Here is a 15874-nt window from a genome sequence, read left to right on the forward strand (position 1 = left end):
TTTTTTTTTTTCACTGCTTCGGGCATCTTTCAATACTATGCTTGAATATTTTGCTATATTATCTGTTACATCTGCACAAGACAAAATTAAGCAAAATTATCTTTCACTTATTTATTCAGAATAGTGCTTACTGAGTATGTACCTTGTGGCAGTAGGAGTTCAACTCTGGGGTTGAATCTAACAGACACGCTTCTTGTTGTAATGGAATTCACCATCAAGGGGGGGAGATGAATATTAATCACATGATCACAACAGTAAATACATACTGTAAGAGGCCTCTGCTCTGGTGAGAACAAGACTAGTAGATGATTAGGTAATTGGAAAATGCAGTTAAAGTGGGAAATCATTAAATATGTGTGTGTGTGTGTGTACGTACATATGCATTTAACCCTTGAGGGTTAACCCCAAGGGGGCCAGGGGCACCCACACCTCATAAATCCATGTATGACTTTTTGACTCCCCCCAAACTTAACTAATTTATGACCTACTGTTGATTGGAAGCCTTGTTGATAACATAAAAATGGATGGACACATACTTTGTATGTTATATGTATTATATACTGTATTCTTACAACGAAGCAATCTAAAGGAAAGAAAATGTTATTAAGAAAATCACAAGGGGCGGGCACCTGGGTGGCTCATTTGGTTAACGGTACAATTTCGGCTCAGGTCATGATCTCCCGGTCGGTGAGTTGGAGCCCCACATTGGGCTCTCTTGTCAGCGTGGAGCCTGCTTCAGATCCTCTTGCTTTCACTCCCTGCCCCTCACCCGCTTGTACTTTATCTCTCTCAAAAATAAATGAACATTGGGGCGCCTGGGTGGCGCAGTCGGTTAAGCGTCCGACTTCAGCCAGGTCACGATCTCGCGGTCCGTGAGTTCGAGCCCCGCGTCGGGCTCTGGGCTGATGGCTCAGAGCCTGGAGCCTGTTTCCGATTCTGTGTCTCCCTCTCCCTCTGCCCCTCCCCCGTTCATGCTCTGTCTCTCTCTGTCCCAAAAATAAATAAATGTTGAAAAAAAAAAATTAAAAAAAAAAATGAACATTAAAAAAAAAAAAGGAAATCACAAGGAAGAGAGAATACATTTACAGTACTTCACTGTGTTGAAAAAAAATCTGTGTATAAGTGGACCCACCCAGTTCAAACCCGTGCTGTTCAAGAAGGGTCAGATGTGTATTTATATACACATACACATAAGTATATGTATACATTCATATATATATATATACATATATATATTTATATATGTGTGTGTATACATATATGTGTGTACACACATTGTAAATGTATGTGTGTGTATATATGTATATATATGTGTGTGTGTGTATATATATATATATATGTAAAACTTTTATTTTTTACTTAAAATACATAAATGAACATTTATTTGCCAAATTTGATAGGGTCACGCTTCTTGCATACAGCCTACTCAAATGCATATCATCTACAATTTTCAGTTTCAGATACTTTAATATAGAGGGAGAACTTAAAGACACTTGCAAAATAATTTGAGTTCGTTTAAATTTTTATTATTTTTTTCCTCTGGTCCTTTACACTTGTCTTACCTATCACTAATCTGAGAGCAATTTCCTCTCAGCTTTTTCAAGTCTTTTCAAAGCGTTTAACATTTTTTTTTTAGTTTATTTATTTATTTTTGAGAGAGAGCACAAGCAGAAGGGGGGGGAGAGAGAGAAAGAGGGAGACACAGAATCTGAAGCAGGCTTCAGGCTCAGAGCTGTCAGTGTAGAGCCTGATGTGGGGCTTGAACCCATAAACTCTGAGATCATGACGTGAGCCAAAGTTGGATGCTTAACCGACTGAGCCACGCAGGCACCCCGTAACTTAGTTTTCATAGAAATGGCAACTCTCTTTTTATGTCCATATTTGATTAGTTGATGTGATATTTAATTAAACTACATAATTATAGTCACCAAGTACAACTGCCGTAAACAGGTTAGGGAACAAAAACAACCACTCTCAGTTGGCGGGGATAGAAGGGATGGGGGTATTAGGCTACAGAAGCCACAAGCATCTATCATGCTTTGGGCCATCAGTCAGTACGTTTTACAGATGGATTTGAAAACGTCAGTAAATTCAACCCTCTCCCCCCCACCCCCCGCCCCCAGCTCAATCAAAAGAGTTTCTATTGTAATTAAAAACTAGTAAACATTACTAAGGAAAAGCAGTGGGTGCCATAAAGTTCTGTGATTGGGGAATGTGACTCAGTCCCAGGGCAGCAGGAGAGGCCTCTCATGGGAAATTACAGTTGAGCTGCGATCAGAGAGTAACTAGGCATTTGCTCAAAGAGGGGCTGGGACAGGGGTCTGGAGAAAGGAGTTCCAGGCAGCAGGAGCAGTAGAGTCCATGCTGTGTGGAAAATAAGGAACTGAAAGAGGCCAGTATGATCAACGCGAAGAGCGAAAGTGGGAGAGCAGTCCGGGATGAGGCAGAGGGAAGGAGATGCCTGTTCACACCAGCTTTGTGGGCTTTGACAAGCATGCAGGTCTTCGTCCCTACTCATACCAGAAAGCTGTCAGTGATTACGAAGCAAAAGGGTCTGCAGCAGCTAGTTTGTTTTGACCCCTAAATCTAATGGGGGCACTTGGATTGTTTTTATAATCTAAATACATTATAGCTAGAGGAGAAAACAATATTTTCATGACCGCTGGCACCTTTGGGAGGGAGCTGTCCTTGAATAAGAAAATACATTCATTAGCTGCCCACGGGTCAAAGTTGGGTAGGTGTCAAGATAATAAAAGCGATGCTAAGTATCCCTGCCAAGAATGTGGGAGGGAAAGAGAGAGAAGGGTGGGGGGAAGGTGTTGTATTATTTTCCTAGGGCTGAGGTAACAAAATACCACAAACTGGGGGGGGGGGCGCTTAAAATAACAGACATTTATTCTGTCGCAGTATTGGAGGTGAGATATGTGAAATCGGTGTCAGCAGGGCCATGTTCTCTCATGGAGCTCTGGGTAGAATCTGCCTGTGCCTCTTCCTAGTTTCTGGCAGTGGCTGGAGATCTGTGGTGTTCCTTGGCTTGTGGCTGCAGACTGCATCCCTCGAATCTCTACCCTGTGGTCTTAAGGCATTCTCCCTGTGTGTCTTTGTGCCCCTTCTTTACTTACAAGGACCCTAGTCAAATTGGATCAGTCCCACCCTTAATGACGCCATCTTAACTTGATTACGTCTGCATAGACTCTATTTCTTTCTTTCTTTTTTTAAAAGTTTATTTATTTTGAGAGAGAGAGAGAGAGAGAGAATGAGAGATAATCCCAAGCAGGTTGTGCACTGGCAGTGCAGAGCCTGACTCAGGGCTCGAACTCAAGAATCGTGAGATCATGACCTGGGTCGAAACCAAGAGTCAGATGCCTAACCAACTGAGCTACCCAGGCTCCCCAAGACTCTATTTCTAAAGACGGTCACGTCTGCAGATGGTGGGGGTTTGGGCTCAAATATATCTTTTTGAGGGATGTAATTCAACCCATAACAGGTGTGAAGGGAGAGTAGTGAGAAGAATCAGCAAAACCGTGGGAGCTTAAATGGTGAGGTTGGCTACACCCACTAAGAAATTGCTGATAGCTAAGCGGTTCTCAAGTGCTTTTCTTACAGTGTAAGACGTGACAGCCTGCAAAACGTGTCCCCCATCACAGCCATGTGGTGGCTCCCGCCTTTTCAGTGAAGTTTCTGCTAGCAAAAACTTGTTGGCAGAGGTGGTAAAGGTGAGGGGACAAGTGACAAGTGGAGTCTCTGAGAAGGATTCGGGTTCTATGTTAGGGCTACTAACATAAAAAGTGTGATCACAGGAAGTCTCAGAGTGAACATCAGTTTGGTAGAGGCTGAAAAGAGTAATTTTGTGACTGTAAAACCCTCTCTCTAACCCAGATATTTAGAGATATATTGGATTTCCACAGTCTCTAGCCTGGGGACTTGGGTCAACCTTCTCTCCAACTTGTTGGGATAGGACCAAGGTTGCAAATACAATTATTATTAAAAATCTACCCTGCAATTTTTCTATCATCCTTTTTAGGGTACCGTGCATGATTTTGGCCAATCATAAGAGTGTTTGTGTGTGTTTTTTTTAAATGTTTATTTATTTTTGAGAGAGAGAAAGAGAGAGAGAGAGAGAGAGAGAGAGAGCATGCATGCACACAGCTGTGATGACAGCAGAGAGCCTGATGCAGGGCTCAAACTCAGGAACCGTGAGATCATGACCTGAGCCAAAGTCAGATGGTCAATCGACTGAGCCACCCAGGCTCTCCAAGTGTTTGCAATTTACTTTTAAAAAAGAGTGAAAAATCCTGTGTTCTCTATCTCTTGCCCTACCATCTTGTAAATCTACGCATTCCAAATAGATGACCACTTTGACGGCAGGAGGTTGTTCTCTGAAGTTCAGTTTTCGCTTCTTGTCAGTCTCCTGCTTCACTTCATAGAAAACCCTTGTGATGCGTTTCTTTACTAGCAGAAGCTCTTACATGCCGCTCCCTCAGGTTTGCGCCCGGCTCTCAAAACGAAGGGAATGATTTCCTGTAGTGAGTCCAGATGTTGTGTTCAGCACTATTGCAATTAGCCATCAAGTCTGAGAGCTGTATGAAATTACGTCTGTCTTTGAGGCCTGGGAGGGAAGATGACTTGGTAATAGTTTAACGTCCGTTGGGTGAAATCGTTGACATTGGGAAAGAACTACTGCCTCCATGAACAAGGATCCTACGCGGCACCTTTTCGGTTCATTTCTGCGCTCCATTTACATGGGTGTTTAACACGAATGTGCTTTTAAAACACGTAACCATTTCCTGAAAACCTAAGTAACTGGCAAATGGTTAGAATAATTAATAAGGCAGGTGTTTTTGTGTTTTGTCTTCTGTACGCAGCTTGGAGAGAATGGGAACAATTTCAGCTGGCAAAGGTATCGTCTGTGGCCAGTATGTACTGCCTCTGTGGAAGCTTCCACCCGTACTGCAGGCACTTCACGGGCACTGAGACTGCTCAGGCAAAATGAAGCAAAAAGCAGAGTAAGTACCCAGAGACTATGAATACAATACGATGTTGTATTTGGACATTTAGGCAAGAAATCTCCAGGGTCTTCTCCCGCTTTGAGAATCCTGCCTGGGTTGTTGGTTGGAGAAGCTGGAGAATGTTCTTCTTTAGCCCTGAAGGAGTTGGCTGACCGCTCCATCCCCCCCACAGTAAGCCAGAGAATTTGTGTTCTCTAGCTGATAAGGGCAGACGGGCCCCCTTGGTAAACTTGACAGTCATGCTCTTGAGCCTTGGAGGACCACCTGGTATCCCGTTGAACCAAGCCATATCTGCATGACTCCTGCCTGCTGAGGAAGGGTGTCTGCCCCAGAGAAGGCACTCATGGCAGGGCCAGGAGTCCTGAGACGACCAGAGAATGCTGGCAGAATGGCCTGTGAGGTTCAACCCGAGGCCTCCTGCCATGTTGCTGGGCTCCCTAGCTCTGTATGGTCTTTGTTCCCATAATTCCTGTGTGGGTTTCTATACCCACAATTTCTGCTCTGCCCTTATTAAGTCCTTATAACAACCCTTTAAACACAGTATTTCAGCTGATGTCACAGGTGCCATTCTTCTGTGATACCCATATTTGGACCACCCCTTAAGGCCACGACTATCTTCTCATAGCTCTATACAAACTCTCGATGGCTGCCACACATTAAAAACATTAAAGCAGAGGGGGAAAAAAAAAGAAATCTCAGCTTAACCTAGCCATATAAACCACCGATTTGTGCTAGTTAATCTGCAGGTGTAAAGCATTCTTAACACTTAAACACTTCATTCTGTTAATAGCAGTAAGTTGGCCAAAATTCCAAAGAAACTTCTTGAAATGGTAATCAATTTTAAGGGATTCTTTATAAAATCGAGAGTGTTAGCTACTTTCTGGGGAAAAGGAAGACTAAAGGATAATAAGACTTTGGCAGATAGGAAGTATGTGGGCATCAGTTATTCTTATTAGAGAGACAAGACAGGAGTAATTGGCATAAGCTAGATGGAATAAAAGACATTTAATATAAGGAAAATCTCATTATAAGGACAAGAAAACTTTGGCATTGCCCTCTTGTACTGCTGGTGACAATTCAATTATAGGATTGTCATATTTCTCATTTTGTAATTGTTAATTGGATAAGGCATAGGACATCTTTGTGAAATTTCTCTTTCTTCTTCAGTGTGTGTGTGTGTGTGTGTGTGTGTGTGTGTGAAAATGAAGAAACAGAGACACAGCAGTGACTTATGTTACTAGCTCCATTCCTCTAGGGAAAGCTCACAACTCAGAATTACTCTTTCCTTCCACAGTGGAGAGGTAGATGGTCGCTTTGAAGACATCTCTTCCCAGCTTTTACCTACCAGGGTCTAATTCTGGCGTTATTTGTGGCTTCCTGGTTTCACACTGGTCTCCTTTCTCTTCCTCACTGACTGTCACATAGATGCAGATGGTGAGACAGAAAATCCAATGAAATCGTATTGTCAGTTCATGTTTCGCTGTATTTTCTCTGCTCGTCACCTGTTTTAAAAGCTTATCTGTTTGTGTATCATCTCTTATAGCTTGCTTGGATTCCCCTTTCCTCTTGGTCTGGGGGAAGGGCAGGGGGACACAGAGAGAGAGAGGGAGAGAGAGGTGTTTAAAGTTCCCTGCCATCTGACGTCACCCGTGCTGCTGCAGGTGATTTACATGCCACATGGTCTCCACCGTCTGTGTGCTGTAACTCGGTAACTCAGTGGTAGCTTGACCTTCAACAGCTGCTGAACCTCCTCGTCTCTGCACAGGGGTAGAAGAGGCCATTATTGCAAGGAAAGAACATGTGGCTTTCCAAATGGCATGAAATACATCTATTGCGACCAGATGAATTACATATTCATGAAAACTGTGTAACGGAAGACTACTCCGCTTGCCAGGCAGTCACCTTGGCTGAGCGCAAGGCTCGGTAAACAATGCAAAGCTCTGGCTCCCTCATTTATTTACCTTGCCAGTCAACGTGCGCAGCGCTGGGGCAGGTTTCTACGACCAGCCACGAGAGGAAAGCTGGGAAGAGCTCTGCGTTTCCAAGGAAAACAGAATTCCATGATGCTTACATTTTTATTTCGTATCAACAAATATTGATTGGACGTCCATTATTCTAACAGTATCCGAACAAAATTGTAATACTGTATTATTAGGAGAGTTTCTGCAAATGCTGGGAAGCTTCCCCTCCCCCCCCCCATTAAATAAATATCCAATTAGTGTGTGTAAAACGACTCCCACCAAGATGATTAGTTTTGATGTTTGTGTTTCTTATTAATTCCTGACTTACTAGTAAAGGATCATGGTAATTATCCCTATTTTGCAGATGGCAAAAATGAAGCCAGAGGTGTTAAGTGACATCCCAGGAACACTGTAAGTGGCAGAGCTAGGAAGAACATTGCTGTGTCTCGACTCCAAGTTCCTATTTGCTCCACCAGAACACTGCACTCATGTGGATTTGACTTTACTGTCAACATGTCAGTAATGATGACAACCCAAAAGGTGGTGACATTTAAAATGCTGTCCTTGGTCCTATTCATAGCTCGTCCGGGACATACGTCCAGTGCTGGTTAGGTTCACGCACATGCTGAGCCTCCTAGCTGCAGCTCTTCCCCTTCTCCACCCTGTGATCTGTCCATCTTTACATTCTCCGCTGGGCTGGGTGTGCTAGTTGGGCACACTCATACCTGTTCACACCTTCTCTCAGTGCTCCTGGACTGCTAAGGCTACAGAGAGACTCCCTTGCAGTTAGGGGTCCAGATATGATTTCAGGCTCTGCTAATCAGGTGGATTTATGTAAGACTTAAGTTCAGAACTGAGTTAAATGGCAAGAGCTATGGTGGTCTGTTAGACCTTTATCGATCTATCTATTAATTATCTATCATCTATCTATCAATCGTCTGTCTATCTTTCTGTCTATCTACCTACCTACCTACCTACCTACCTGCCTATCTTTCTATCTATCTCCCAGTAAGGATTTAGCAGGAATGAACAATTGTCATCTCTGGAGAGCTGCTAATGAGGTGCATTTCTGGACCCAGCATTGCATTGGGGTCTTTGGATTCCTGTTTCCTGAAGGTGGCCAAGAGGGCAGCTCCCCCTGGGGTGCAGTTCTGCAGTATCCTCCTAGGACTGCTGTACAGGCTCAGCATGGACCCAGTGCTCCTTCTGACCTTTCCATGATTTTGTTAGCACCTAGTTCCCTGTGTTAAATCTCTTGCTCCTTAAACAAGATAGTGTAGTTTCTCTGATCTGTAGCTGACTCCTGACTCATTCGCTGCTTAAAGATTACCTGTGAGCCTGCTGCATGCTGACTCAGTCTGTGTTTTATCACATCGTATTGCATTTACATTATTCTGTGTGTGTGTGTGTGTGTGTGTGTGTGCGCGCGCACGCTCATGAGCACGCGCATGTGTGTCTCTTTCTCCTTCCCGCTCCGCCCTAGTCCTCAGACTCTGAGGTTATTCATCTTTTAGTCCTGCTCTGGGTGGGATAAAGCCTGGCACATAATATTCACTTAAGAGATGTTTGTTCGAATAAATGGATGGATGACTAAACGCATAGAACCAAGCATCCTGTGATGCTTAGTTCACAGGAGAATGAAAACCTTGTTGAAAATGCAGTTTTATTTCATACATATGCCATTAGTGTATTTTATTTAATAAAAATGTAGAAAGGCACACACTTTTAGCTTGATATTAATCATTACCTTTTAGTTAAACAGTCAAATGGGATTTGCTGCTCAGCTGTTAAATATTTTGCTGTCCCTGGAAAACCAGCAATGTGCATTGATGAATGTGAGCCTTGTGTCTTACCTCCTGTGTCCTACCCATTACATTTCTTCCTGGGTAAAATCTGAACAGGTGCTGTTAGATGCCTCATTAACTGCATGGAGCTACAGAAATTCAGGGTGAGATGATCCCTCACCAGAAACTAAGCCCTGCGTTTATTAAACACTGCCCTGGACTTAAAGCATCATGATTCTTTCTGTGTTACCATTGGTGACAGACACTGGCTTAAGGTGCCAAGAGCTTGAGTTGCTGTTATCTCTTATCTTTGCTCTGATCCTCCCTTCTTTCCATCATTCAGCCTGCTCTCTACCATTTATCTGTCTCTTTCATTTCTCCATTAATATTTATTAAGTGCCTACAGGTTGCATAATAATAATATTATATTATTATTATTATTATTATCTTTTAAACTACTTAAAAGGCTTTTACAATTTGTAACTCATTTAATTCTTGCTAAAACTTTCTCAGGTTGGAAGGGCATGCATTCATATTCTCATGCCACTGATGAGCGTAGAAAGATGTAGAAAGGGTAAGTGTCCTGCTAAAACTGATGTAGTAGAACTGGGCCTAGGTGGTACCAGCTGCCCTGACTCTAGTTTACTGTTTGTCTCCATCCCATATTTCTTACGACATGAAACAAGACTAAAGAGAGACACAAAGTAGACAATATCAAATCTTCAGGGCTTTGCACTGTAGGCCAATATATTTTATACATGAAGACACAGGGAATGTCTTGATGAAGGTTGGAATATGCTTCCACTCAATTATGAAAGGTATTTTTATTATCAAGGAATGTCTGTAGTGCATCTACATGAAGCACCCAAATGGTGAGAGCATGTGAGCCTGAGCTGGCAATGATGAATCCCTTTGGCCTTAATGATGCCACTGCAGCAGCAGTCTGAGGAGGTCACCCACCCACAGCATCCTGACCTGGTCTGATGACATAGGGGATATTAAGCAACATTTCCAAGTAGGAGAGCAGCCAGGGAGGGGAAGTGGGATGGCAGGATATCCCAGAGAACAAGTCAAATGGGGATCGATTGAAGGGTCTAAGGAGGAGCAGGGGCGGGATGGGGGGAATGGGAGAGGAGACGCTGTGTATCATGTTCTGTGTGACACCAGAGAGCAAAATAATCACACAAGGTAGAATGACAGGGACATGGGAGAAGACATTTTCTGACCATCACAGAACTCTAAAACGGAGGTGGGCTGCCCTGGGAGGAATAAGCTCTTTGTCATTAGAAAGGTTCAAGAAGATGACCATCTATCAGGGCTCTGGTAAGGGAGCCTCCCTTGTGGGGAGATCAGATAGTCAGCTGGTTGTCAGACTAATGCAGGCTGGGAGCTGGACGAGAAGCAGGCCTAACCGGAGACTCTGATTCAGCAGCTCTGGGTGCAATCTGGAGAAACTCTGTCGGGAAACCACTGGACCAGATCCCTGGACTCCACAGTGGAGGGCGGAAGAAGGAGGACATTTCCTTCACATTTACATTTTATCTAAAAGGAAAAAAAAAAGCAGGAGCAGAAGAAGAAAGCTTACTGATATTTAGTGTCTAGGGAAGCACACAATCTCTGTCGCATCTGAGGTGTCCCATCTGATACTGCAGTGAGCAGGAGACCTTCAACACTGAAGCTCACGGCCATGCCTTCCTTCGTTTATCCGCGCTGGCATGTTTCCATACATTGTAGTTGATTGTGCCCAGTTAGAGAAATGTATGGACTGTGTTATCTTAGATAATAGAATTGCAAATAGCAGAAGCTTTATAATATTTTGAATGAAATGGGGAATAACTATGACAACTTTTTTGTGTCACAGAGAAGTTTGTGGGCATTCTTAGGTCAAAATAATTAAAGCATAGTCAAAGTTGTACATTTTTCTTTTACAAAAAGACATGTGTCCAATTATACTGACCTCCTGTGATGACAAGTAGCTGTTGGTAGTAGGGCTCTTGGCAGAAATTTGTGAGAAACTAAACATACTCGGGGTGCCTGTCTGACTCAGTCAGTAGAGCATGCGACTCTTGATCTCAGGGTCATGGGTTCGAGACCCACGTTGGGCGTGGAGCCTATTAAAAAAAACTAAATGCACTTAGTATGTTTCACTTATATAAAGTTTAGTATGAACCAGGCATTGTTCTGTTTTATATGGGTTAAGTTAATGACTCTTCATGCAGTCTTTGATGGTAGGAACTAACTATACTTGACAGATGAGGAAACTGAGGCACAGAAAGGTGAAGTGACTTCCTTAAGATCACTCAGTCAGTGAAAGAGTGGGGTTTAAGTGAAAGCTTTTAATCAGTCAACTAATATAACTGACTCCTCTGAAAATATGAAATCAGTTACTTTTTCAAAGGAACTTATGCTATGGAGAATGCATTCTAAAAATAATGGCTGGAAACGTTTGCATCATTAATGTTATTTTTGTTGCCAAAGCTGTAGAAATTTGTAAACTTTAAAAAGGCATAACATCTCAAACTTAGGAAACATAGGAATAGAATTTCAAAACTGATTTAAAAACGAAGGATTCTGTGTATTTTGAACTCCTTTATTAAATATATAAAAATATAGTAAATTCCAATTTGTTGACAAGAACAAATGACAGATCAGGAAAAAAACTGAAATTGACTAGCAGATTTCTACAAACGCTTTCACATAATTGGTAGATGATTTAAAAAATAAGTTTCATGAGGGGAGCTCCTGGCTGGCTCAGTCAGTAGAGTATGCCACTCTTGATCTTGGGGTTGTGAGTTCGAGCCCCACGTTGGGTGTAGAGATTACTTAAAAAAGAAAAAGTTTCCGTGATTTACTAAGCACGACCAGCAATGCATCATCCCCCCCGCCTGCCCCATTTGGATGGATGTATTTTTGAGAAGCATCTTTCCAAGCAGCAGCAGTCAGAAAAGTTACACCACACCAAATCCCTGTATCACAAAGTATGAGACAAAGAAAAAATAATGACTCCTATTCAATTATATTATTCAGTAAAGAACTGTTATCAGCTGTGGCATCTGTTTAGTGAGAGCAGAATTCTTTATTCCTATTAATAAAAACAATAAAGTTATTTTCAAACATTTTATCTACATCTTATCTTTTAAACATTTTCTTATTTTGTAGGTTTCTGTAATGATCATAATGTATTGATGTAATAGTGTATGTATATAACATATAAGTGAATCTGTAAAAATAACAGGGTGCATGTTTAAACTAAGGTGGACCCATGGTCAGCAAGCTCAGAGGCCGCTGGATGTAATGTCCTTTAAGGTCCATTCCCTAGTTTGGAATCTTTGATTCTCAGGCAAATGCTGTGCTCTTATTTGGTGAGAGATAAAACCTAAGTGCTAGAGAGACACTTTCCTCCAAGGCAGGCAGCATCTCATTATCCTGCTCAGTGCCCAAATCCCAACCAAAAAAAAAAAGAAGGGTAAAGACCCACATTTCTGAGTGAATCGGCTTGATTTAAGACCCTGAGCTATCTGTGTTTTGTACAACATCTAATGCACTGTTGATGCTTAATAAATAACAAATTGTGATATTAATAATTAAGAATTGATGTTCTTGCTCCTGTGAAATGATTTGCAGGAGAATTATTCCCCATTCACTCATAAAGAAAAATGAGAGGCAGAGACAGAGCAATAGCTTTTAAGGAAATTTAGTTCCAGCTACTTTGTGTGTGTATGGTTTTTAGCCCCCATCTCTGGTAAATCTGATGAATAACTGAGCAAGACAGACTCAGAGCCAGTCTACACTGCTTTCCCCTCCTTTTGTGTCCCTACCTTTAGGTAGGAATGTCTAGGTTGTTGAATTGTATGATTCTAAAGTGCTTGACAAACATTAATTAACTGGGGGGTCGTTCTTTGTTTGAAGAGAGTTATGTCTAATTGTGAATATGTCTCCAATTATCTGCTCCTTTCTTTTGAATGTGTTATTATCTAAAACATGCAGTATCTGATTTGCTTGTACAGTTATTTTAGTAGGTTTTTTGAAATAGGTGGCAACCATGAAAAAAGGGACATATAGTCACCTTAGGGAGAAAAATCGTAATTATTATAAACTTTAGGTTCATGTTCGTATTTGTGCATATTACATGCATCTACACACACACACACACACACACACACACACACCTTTCCTGTTACGTGCAACCATCCTCTCTTTCAAGCCGTGGATTTTGGTGATAGTGATGACCCACCCTGAACTGGACTCCATTCCTTCTGAGCTAGGGGAATTGTTGAGATTTGCTTTTTAATAGCAGAAATTGGAAAAACTCTCCAGAAAAGGGAATTAATCCTCCTGCAAAAAGCAAGTGTAATTAGTCACCAGAGGAAACTGGCTCTGCATGCCAACAGAGTCCAGAAGATTGGCTGAGTGCTGTTGACTCCTTATCCTCCATGAACCCATCCTCCCACCCTACGCGGGAAGAGGGTGACGTTCGGACAGCAGCCACAGCGGACACTGGCAGCGTGGGCCTGGAGACCAGATGGGTTACAAACTGCAGGAGACACTGGGCCTGTGTTTTGGCATAAGCAGTACACCCTGTTAATTAGGAGCATAGCTTGGAACAGTGTCTTACCTAATTAGCCAGGGCAGGTATGTGCCTGTGCAGGGGTGGATTACAGATTTTTCTGTCGCTTGGAGAAATTTTCTATAGTAACAAAGGAACAAAATGCAAATTAATCCACAACCGCAGGATTTGTACGTATTACGCCTTTCAAAGCGGGCTTCTCAGTACGTCGCCTATCATACCTTCTAGACGTATCCGTAGCCTGTAAATACTGAAGCTGATGTCACTCTTAGCTTCATCTAGGCGCTACTCATCAGCTTTCAGAGGCAGTGTCACAGGGTGAAGATTACAGACTTTGATGTCATGCACACCCCAATTCAAATCCTGCCTCCTCCATTTACTGGCTATGTTACACAACAGACTTTAAAATCCTCACCAGTAAGGGGCGCCTGGGTGGTTCAGTCGGTTAAGCGGCCGACTGAGTGGCCGGCTCAGGTCATGATCTCGCGGTACGTGAGTTCGAGCCCCACGTCGGGCTCTGTGCTGACGGCTCAGAGCCTGGAACCTGTTTCGGATTCTGTGTCTCCCTCTCTCTGACCCTCCCCCGTTCATGCTCCATCTCTCTCTGTCTCAAAAATAAATAAACGTTAAAAAAAAATTTTTTTTTTTAAATAAAAAAAATCCTCACCAGTAAGATAGGAATCACAGTACTTGTTAGGGGCTGAATTGTGTATCCCACCTCCCCCAGCCCCTGCAAATTCATACATTGAGGTACTCACCTCCAGTGTCTCAGAATGTGACTGTGTTTGGAGACAGGGCCTCTAAAGATTAAGTTAGGATGAGACTATCAGGGTGGGCCCCTCATCCAGTCTGACTGATGTCCTTAAAAAAATAGGAAATTGGACCCACAAAAGTGACTCTTAGAGATGCACAGGGGAGGACTGTGTGAAGAGGCACCCAAAGAGTGAACACTTGCAAGTCAAGGAGAATGGCCTAGAAAAGCCCTTTCCATTATGGCCCTCAGAGGAAACCAGCCCCCTGGCACTCTGATGTTGGATTTGGAGACTTCAAACCTGAGAGTAGATATATTCTGTTGTTGAGGCTGCCTAGGCTGTGCTGTTTTGTTATGGCAGCCCTAGAAAAAAAACTAACACAGTGTCTGTGAGAGGGTTATCACGCAACTAAAGGAGATAATTTTTGCATGGAGTCCCTGCCTATGTCCTAACTAAATGACCACTGTCACTGTCATGCAGCTATTCAGTGAATATTGTCTCCCTTCTCTTCCTCACTCAGGAGGCTGTCATTTCCCAGGATTCCTCAGCCATGATCCGGTGATACCTGTTTGAAATTGGACTTCAGGCAAGCTGGTTCCTTCTCGTGTGGCTAAGACGATGTGGAACGGTAAGCCACCTCTTCCCAAGGTATTCCCGTTCTGTATTTTTCCCACTGGCTTTTCTCGGTCCTGGCTCAAGGAGACAGCACCTCCTCTGGGATAGGCTGCAGAGTAGGTGAATCCACCTTGTTCTTGCCCTTCACAGTCTATGAGGGAAGGGTTTTCTGCCAGTGGCGGGGATAGCTGTAAAGACAGAGTGAGGATATCTGTTGCTCTGCTGGTTTTGTTCTGTGTTTCTGCCCTTTTCTTCTTTGACGTCAAGTGCTGGTATGCCTAATGTCTCCATATTCCGTGCAAAGTTGAAGTAGATGCTACCTCAGGAACAAACACAAACACCTGTGGTGTTGCAGGTCTGGCTTCAGGGCCAAGTAAATTAGCACAGCCCCGTAGTCACAGCACTTGCCCCAATTCCAGACAGAAAGGGTTGATGACTCACAGGCCTGCTGACCTGATGGCCTCACGTCCATGCCGTCATCTGGGAAGGCTGCCTGTGCTGCCCACGGCTCTCCTCCTGGGCCCACAAGGGAAGAGCTGCCGTGGTGACAGCATAGCACATGAAACCTGGGCTGGGGGACAGGGCTCTTTCTAAGATAGTTAGGAGGTAAGAGATTCTTCATGCATTGAATTCAAAAGGGTTCTCTTTCCTCTGTGAGTTAAGTTTGCTGACTGCAGTCATTTGTGTAGTCATTTCTTTGACCGGCATTTAGCACATGCCCACCAAGTGCAAACCACTGACGTGCTCTCTGAGGAGCATGATAATTACAGTAACAATAATACTAATAAATGTTTTATTTTGTCATAACCACCGGTCTAGGCCCTTTATGTATTACTGTGGATTTTGTTGGTAACATTTTTGAATGTATGCTACTGTTACAGGAACTATGCTAAGCAGCTCGCCTGCACTTTATTTCTTCAAAAAAAATTTTTTTTAATGTTTATTTTTGAGACAGAGACAGAGGGACAGAGTGAGAGAGGAGGAGGGGCAGAGAGAGATGGAGACGTAAATTTCCGAAGCAGGCTCCAGGCTCTGAGCTGTCAGCACAGAGCCCGACGCAGGTCTAGGACTCACGAGCCATGAGATCATGACCTGAGCCGAAGTCGGACATTTAACCGACTGAGCCACCCAGGTGCCCCGTGCCCTTTATTTCTTAAAGTGACTTCCTGAGGAGGGTACTCTGAAT

The sequence above is a fragment of the Prionailurus bengalensis genome, chromosome A1, assembly GCF_016509475.1.
Source record: "Prionailurus bengalensis isolate Pbe53 chromosome A1, Fcat_Pben_1.1_paternal_pri, whole genome shotgun sequence".
NCBI lineage: Eukaryota > Metazoa > Chordata > Mammalia > Carnivora > Felidae > Prionailurus > Prionailurus bengalensis.